At 59.9% G+C, this 8,089-nt stretch overlaps 1 non-coding gene across 1 annotated transcript; it reads left to right on the top strand.

Annotated features, from left to right (window-relative positions):
- The first annotated feature begins 5,235 nt into the window (after positions 1 to 5,235).
- LOC142794665 (small subunit ribosomal RNA) lies at positions 5,236 to 7,050 on the top strand. The gene has a single exon (XR_012892532.1). It is a non-coding gene; the product is annotated as a small subunit ribosomal RNA (ribosomal RNA).
- The last annotated feature ends 1,039 nt before the right edge of the window (positions 7,051 to 8,089 follow it).

Below are 8,089 nucleotides of genomic sequence, written 5' to 3'. Positions count from 1 at the left end.
CCCCGTACCCTTGAGTACATCCATGAAGTTCTCGTAGTACTACTAAATCGCATTATTCCAAGTGGAGAAATTCCCATAAACTTGCAAACCTCTACACGAAAATCGGTGCGCGTGATAAAGTTGAAAATTATCGTCCGATATCAAATGTGCCTTCTATAACACAAATTCTAGGAAAAAAAAAAAAAAACACTTGTTCGCCGTTTTCTGCGCCGTGACTGGCAGCACTCCGGCGAAGCGAAACGGGGTCGATTCGAGCACGATATCGGCGTCTTTTGACGTGCTCGCCGGCGACCGTCGCACGAGTACGTCGCACGAGCGCGTCTGCCGGGGCGCCGTTTGCGAAGCCGACGCAAAAGTGGGAACCGCCGCTCGGATGATCGCCGCTTTCGGCAGAGTGAGTGTTGGCACTCCGGGGAAGCGAAACAGCGTGAATGCGCCCACGAAATCGGCGTATTTTGAAGTGCCCGCCGGCGACCGTCGCACGAGTACGGTAAACCGCGTCAGCCGGGGCGTAGTTCGGGACGCCGACGAAAAAGTGGGAAGCGCAACTCGGATCTTCGCCGTTTTTGCAGGAGTGAGTGGCGGCCCTCCTGCGAGACCAAGAAGCATCGATTCGTGCACGAATTCGGCGCCTTTCGACGTGATCGCCGGCGACCGTCGCTCGAGTAGGGCAAACCGCGTCTGCCGGGGCGGGCTTCGGGACGCCGATGCGAAAGTGGGAAACGCTGCTCGGATGTTCGCCGTTTTTGGCCGAGTGAGTGCTGGCACACGGGCGAAGCCAAACGGGGCCGATTACGGCACGATATCGGCGTCTTTCGACGTGCCCGCCGGCGACCGTCGCACGAGTACGGTAAACCGCGTCAGCCCGGGCGGAGTTCGGGACGCCGATGCGAAAGTGGAGAACGCCGCTCGGATCTTCGCCGTTTTTGGAGGAGTGAGTGGCGGCACTCCGGAGAAGCCAGGGAGCGCCAATTAGCGCACGATATCGGCGTCTTTCGACGCGCTCGCCGGCGACCGTCGCACGAGTAGGGCAAACCGCGTCTGCCGGGGCGGGGTTTACGACGCCGACGCAAAAGTGGGAACCGCCGCTCGGATGTTGGCCGTTTTTGGCAGAGTGAGTGCTGGCACTCCGGCGACGCGAAAGAGCGCGAATGCGCCCACGAAAGTGGCGTATTTGGACGTGCGTGACGGCGACCGCTGCAGGAGTACGAAAAACCACGTCAGCCGGGGCGAGCGACACACGGCGGTCTGGGTGCTTATCGCTGCTATTATAGGGGCACCCCGGCAGACGCAGAAAAAAAAAAAAAAATTTTCGACCTTCTTTTTTGCTGGTCGAGCTCGGGTAACCCAGGTCGCAATGGGAGCCGCGCACGAAAGCGGCGTCGCGAGACGCGTTCGCGGTCGCTAGTCGCACGAGCTCGGCAACCGCGTCAGCCGGCGCGGAGTTCGGGATGCCGACGGCTAAGTGGGTACCGCTGCTCGGATGTTCGCCGTTTTTGGCCGAGTGAGTGCTGGCACTCCGGTGAAGCCAAGGAGCGCCAATTCGTGCACGATATCGGCGTCTTTCGACGTGCCCGCCGGCCACCGCCGCACGAGTACGGCAAACCGCGTCTGCCGGGGCGGGGTTCGCGACGCGTACGCAATAGTGGGAACCGTCGCTCGGATGTTCGTCGTCTTTGGCCGAGCGAGTGCTGGCACTCCGGCGAAGCGAAACGGGGCCGATTCGGGCACGATATCGGCGTATTTCGACGTGCTCGCCGGCGACCGTCGCACGAGTACGGCAAAGCGCGTCTGCCGGGGCGAGGTTTGCGACGCCGACGAAAAAGTGGGAAGCGCCGCTCGGATCTTCGCCGTTTTTGCAGGAGTGAGTGGCGGCCCTCCTGCGAGACCAAGAAGCATCGACTCGCGCACGATATCGGTGTCTTTCGACGTGCCCGCCGGCCACCGCCGCACGAGTACGGCAAACCGCGTATGCCGGGGCGGGGTTGGCGACGCCGACGCAAAAGTGGGAACCGCCACTAGGATGTTCGCCGTTTTTGGCAGAGTGAGTGCTGGCACTCCGGCGAAGCGAAAGAGCGCGAATGCGCCCACGAAAGTGGCGTGTTTGGACGTGCTTGACGACGACCACCGCAGGAAAACGAAAAACCACGTCAGCCGGGGCGAGCGACCCATGGCGGTCTGGGTGCTTATCGCTGCTATTATAGGGGCACCCCGGCAGACGCAAAAAAAAAAAAAAATTTTTTTCGACATTCTTTTTTGCTCGTCGACCTCGGGTGACCCAGGTCGCAGTGGGAGCCGCGCACGAAAGCGGCGTCGCGAGACGGCTTCGCGGTCGCTAGTCGCACGAGCTCGGCAACCGCGTCTGCCGGGGCGGAGTTCGGGACGCCGACGGCTAAGTGGGAACCGCCGCTCGGATGTTCGCCGTTTGTGGCCGAGTGAGTGCTGGCACTCCGGCGAAGCCAAACGGGGCCGATTCCGGCACGATATCGGCGTCTTTCTACGTGCTCGCCGGCGACCGTCGCACGAGTACGGCAAAGTGCGTCTGCCGGGGCGGGGTTTGCGACGCGTACGCAATAGTGAGAACCGTCGCTCGGATGTTCGTCGTCTTTCGCCGAGCCAGTGCTGGCAATCCGGCGAAGCCGAACGGAGCCGATTCGGGCACGATATCGGCGTCTTTCCACGTGCTCGCCGGCGACCGTCGCACGAGTACGGTAAACCGCGTCAGCCGGGGCGGAGTTCGGGACGCCGATGCGAAAGTGGGAAGCGCCGCTCGGATCTTCGCCGTTTTTGGAGGAGTCAGTGGCGGCACTCCGGTGAAGCCAAGGTGCGCCAATTCGCGCACGATATCGGCGTCTTTCGACGTGCCCGCCGGCCACCGTCGCACGAGTACGGCAAACCTCGTCTGCCGGGGCGGGGTTTGCGACGCCGACGCAAAAGTGGGAACCGCCGCTCGGATGTTCGCCGTTTTTGGCAGAGTGAGTGCTGGCACTCCGGCGAAGCGAAAGAGCGCGAATGCGCCCACGAAAGTGGCGTGTTTGGACGTGCTTGACGACGACCACCGCAGGAAAACGAAAAACCACGTCAGCCGGGGCGAGCGACCCATGGCGGTCTGGGTGCTTATCGCTGCTATTATAGGGGCACCCCGGCAGACGCAAAAAAAAAAAAAATTTTTTTCGACATTCTTTTTTGCTCGTCGACCTCGGGTGACCCAGGTCGCAGTGGGAGCCGCGCACGAAAGCGGCGTCGCGAGACGGCTTCGCGGTCGCTAGTCGCACGAGCTCGGCAACCGCGTCTGCCGGGGCGGAGTTCGGGACGCCGACGGCTAAGTGGGAACCGCCGCTCGGATGTTCGCCGTTTGTGGCCGAGTGAGTGCTGGCACTCCGGCGAAGCCAAACGGGGCCGATTCCGGCACGATATCGGCGTCTTTCTACGTGCTCGCCGGCGACCGTCGCACGAGTACGGCAAAGTGCGTCTGCCGGGGCGGGGTTTGCGACGCGTACGCAATAGTGAGAACCGTCGCTCGGATGTTCGTCGTCTTTCGCCGAGCCAGTGCTGGCACTCCGGCGAAGCCGAACGGAGCCGATTCGGGCACGATATCGGCGTCTTTCCACGTGCTCGCCGGCGACCGTCGCACGAGTACGGTAAACCGCGTCAGCCGGGGCGGAGTTCGGGACGCCGATGCGAAAGTGGGAAGCGCCGCTCGGATCTTCGCCGTTTTTGGAGGAGTCAGTGGCGGCACTCCGGTGAAGCCAAGGTGCGCCAATTCGCGCACGATATCGGCGTCTTTCGACGTGCCCGCCGGCCACCGTCGCACGAGTACGGCAAACCTCGTCTGCCGGGGCGGGGTTTGCGACGCCGACGCAAAAGTGGGAACCGCCGCTCGGATGTTCGCCGTTTTTGGCAGAGTGAGTGCTGGCACTCCGGCGAAGCGAAAGAGCGTGAATGCGCCCACGAAAGTAGCGTATTTGGACGTGCTTGACGGCGACCGCCGCAGGAGTACGAAAAACCACGTCAGCCGGGGCGAGCGACCCACGGCGGTCTGGGTGCTTATCGCTGCTATTATAGGGGCACCCCGGCAGACGCAGAAAGAAAAAAAAAAATGGGGACATGGCGTGCGTCACCGTGCGGCTTCGCAGCGTTGCCGAAGTCGCCGAGCCCTTCGACTGAGCCGAACGGCGGACAGGGAACGTTGGTCGGCCGTTCTAACCTGTCGGTGCCACGCCGAGACGTCGTTAAGGAAAACCGCGTCGTGGGCCTCTACGACGCCGTCGAGTCGTTGTACGTTTGGTGTCCAGCGTGTCGGCGGCGAGTAGCGGACACGTCGTTCACGACTTCGGTCTTTCGCAGTCGACGCGAACTTGCGGAGAGTCGTGGTGCCTCACGTTTTCGGCAGAAACCGCGGCGGAATTTTCCCGTGCGTGCGCGCACGACCTCGGTGCTGTGCCGTCAGCGTAGTGTTGCACAAACTCGTGGCCTACCCAAGGTGCGGTACGTTTGCGGCCGTATCCTCGGTGGGAATTTCGTGAGTAGGGTCGCAAATTCTACGACCTCGGCGGGTTTGAGAGCGACGTAGACTTGTGGCACGCTCAACATGCCACACGTTTCGGGGCACACCCGCGGTGAAATTTTCTCGAGTACGCTCGTATTAGGGCCCAAGGAGGTCTGGGTACTTATCGCTGCTATTATGTGGGGGTTCTCGTGAGCGGCGTACGCGAAAGCGACCGGGTGTCTGATATGCGGCGGGCTTCGGCCTCGTCAAGCGTGTCCTCGGGTCTGCTCCAGGGGAATCCACGGCAGTCGTCTGCAGCCTCATCCGCTTGATGCGTTAGGGGCTGGTTGTCGGACGGTGCCGTTTTACCACGATATCGAGGTGTGTTCCGTGTCGTCCTCGGGCGATTCAGATGCGAAAGCGCCGAAGACGCGGGCGTGACCCGTCGTCTGGCGGCTTTGCAGTCTCGGCTCCGTTGCTAGTTCCGGCCGGTCCACCGACAGTGCAGCGGGCTTGGGCAACCCGCACGGCGCGACCGAGTCGATGCAACGAAAAAGAGCGAGCATGAACGTGCTTCTTGCCGCACGGCTCCCACTCGTCTTTCGGGAAGGTTGTGCCGTAGCGAGCTCGAACGCCGTCATCTCGGAGTGCAAAATAAGCGTGTTGGGGCGCCTGAAGGTGGCCTCCGCCGCACACAGACTGCGTCCGGCCCGCCGAGGGCGAGGACGGACGCGCAGTCGAACGATTACCTGGTTGATCCTGCCAGTAATCATATGCTTGTCTCAAAGATTAAGCCATGCATGTCTAAGTACATGCCGAAATAAGGCGAAACCGCGAATGGCTCATTAAATCAGTTATGGTTCCTTAGATCGTTTCTTCCTACTTGGATAACTGTGGCAATTCTAGAGCTAATACATGCAGTGAGCCTGGAGCCCTTTGGGTAACGGGTGCTTTTATTAGACCAAGATCGATCGGGTTTCGGCCCGTATTGTGTGGTGACTCTGGATAACTTTGTGCTGATCGCATGGCCACGAGCCGGCGACGTTTCTTTCAAGTGTCTGCCTTATCAACTTTCGATGGTAGGTTACTTGCTTACCATGGTTGTTACGGGTAACGGAGAATCAGGGTTCGATTCCGGAGAGGGAGCCTGAGAAACGGCTACCACATCCAAGGAAGGCAGCAGGCGCGCAAATTACCCACTCCCGGCACGGGGAGGTAGTGACGAAAAATAACAATACGGGACTCTTTTGAGGCCCCGTAATTGAAATGAGTACACTCTAAATCCTTTAACGAGGATCAATTGGAGGGCAAGTCTGGTGCCAGCAGCCGCGGTAATTCCAGCTCCAATAGCGTATACTAAAGCTGCTGCGGTTAAAAAGCTCGTAGTTGGATCTCAGTTCCAGACGAGTAGTGCATCTACCCGATGCGACGGCTCGGACTGAACATCATGCCGGTTCTTTCTTGGTGCACTTCATTGTGTGCCTCGAGATGGCCGGTGCTTTTACTTTGAAAAAATTAGAGTGCTCAACGCAGGCGAGTCGCCTGAATAAACTTGCATGGAATAATAGAACAAGACCTCGTTTCTGTTCTGTTGGTTTTTGGAATACGAGGTAATGATTAAGAGGGACGGACGGGGGCATTCGTATTGCGGCGCTAGAGGTGAAATTCTTGGACCGTCGCAAGACGAACTACTGCGAAAGCATTTGCCAAGAATGTTTTCATTGATCAAGAACGAAAGTCAGAGGTTCGAAGGCGATCAGATACCGCCCTAGTTCTGACCATAAACGATGCCAACCAGCGATCCGCCTGAGTTACTCAAATGACTCGGCGGGCAGCTTCCGGGAAACCAAAGTATTTGGGTTCCGGGGGAAGTATGGTTGCAAAGCTGAAACTTAAAGGAATTGACGGAAGGGCACCACCAGGAGTGGAGCCTGCGGCTTAATTTGACTCAACACGGGAAAACTTACCCGGCCCGGACACTGGGAGGATTGACAGATTGAGAGCTCTTTCTTGATTCGGTGGATGGTGGTGCATGGCCGTTCTTAGTTGGTGGAGCGATTTGTCTGGTTAATTCCGATAACGAACGAGACTCTAGCCTATTAAATAGGTGCGGGGTTCCCAGCACCTTACAACCTTCTTAGAGGGACAAGCGGCTCCTAGCCGCACGAAACAGAGCAATAACAGGTCTGTGATGCCCTTAGATGTCCGGGGCCGCACGCGCGCTACACTGAAGGAAGCAGCGTGTCTTTATCCCTGTCTGAAAAGACTGGGTAACCCGTGGAACTTCTTTCGTGATTGGGATAGGGGCTTGCAATTGTTCCCCTTGAACGAGGAATTCCCAGTAAGCGCGAGTCATAAGCTCGCGTTGATTACGTCCCTGCCCTTTGTACACACCGCCCGTCGCTACTACCGATTGAATGATTTAGTGAGGTCTTCGGACCGATGTCCGGCGCGGCCTTTCGGTTGCGCCGGTCTGTTGGAAAGATGACCAAACTTGATCATTTAGAGGAAGTAAAAGTCGTAACAAGGTTTCCGTAGGTGAACCTGCGGAAGGATCATTAACGGATTGTGAAGGGTGAGCGCCTCAGCTGCGTCTGCGCCCGACACTTTCTGCCGCTGACCCCGTTTGGACGCGGGGTCGGCTTTTCCCCACGGGGCTGCCTGAATGTGGAGCGGCACCCCGTGACAAATTGTTGCGCCCAGCGGACGCCAACACCGCGACCTTGGACGGTCGGCCAGGTGGCGGACGCGGGTACAAACGGCGCAACGCACTCATAGGTCGGCTTTCGACCCGCCACTGCACCGTGGCTCGAAGCGCTCGAAATGCGCGACCCGACCGCTGCGGGACCGCCTAGTACTGTAAACAGGAGCGGCGGAGCGCGAACGGCGAGTCGTGGTTACGTCGGTAGAAGGCGAGGCTGCGCGTTCCCGAAACGCCAGCCGAGTGCCCTCCCGACCGTTCGAGCGTGCAAGAACGAGACCCGACAATCGCGCGGCGACTGCCAAGTACGAGAGGAACGGCACAAGCGTCGGCGGTCGGTCAAGGAACTGGCGATGTGACGGGTCCGCTGTGCACCAGTGCATACCGTCCCGCCGTCCGCGGCAAGCGCCTCCGCGTCCTCGGGTGACGGAGGCTGCCGGTCGGTTCTTGCAGGCGAGGGATCTCGCTGGCACCGGTTCGCGTTGACGCGCGGCCGGTCATGGCACGGCGATGCGACGGCCGAGGTGCGCAGTACTCGATGGAGGAACCGCACGCTCCGATGACCGTCCCGCCCTCCGCGGCGTATGCGTACCGACCGTAATGGTTGCAGCAGCGCCGGCCGGCTTTTGAATTCGCCACACGAAACACGGTGCGAGATCGCGGTTAGGGGAGCGTCGACGTTGCCAGGCGTTTTGCTTGCTGCCGAGGGAAAGGCGGCACGGCCACGTCGCGCTCGTCGCGATTAGCGGGTCTGCGCGCTTTGGGAAGGTGCCGCAACGACTTGCCGAAAGAGGAAGCACGGAAGAACGAGGGACTTGGACGTCCCGACAATTGAACGCACTTGCGGCCAGGCCCTTGCTGGCTTCGTTCTTCCGCCTCGAGTAGGCTCGTACGCGGCT

This window comes from Rhipicephalus microplus, unplaced genomic scaffold (assembly GCF_043290135.1).
Source record: "Rhipicephalus microplus isolate Deutch F79 unplaced genomic scaffold, USDA_Rmic scaffold_470, whole genome shotgun sequence".
Classification (NCBI taxonomy): Eukaryota; Metazoa; Arthropoda; class Arachnida; order Ixodida; family Ixodidae; genus Rhipicephalus; species Rhipicephalus microplus.
The sequence above is the reverse complement of the archived record's forward strand: the minus strand, read 5'-3'. Positions and strand labels throughout refer to the sequence as shown.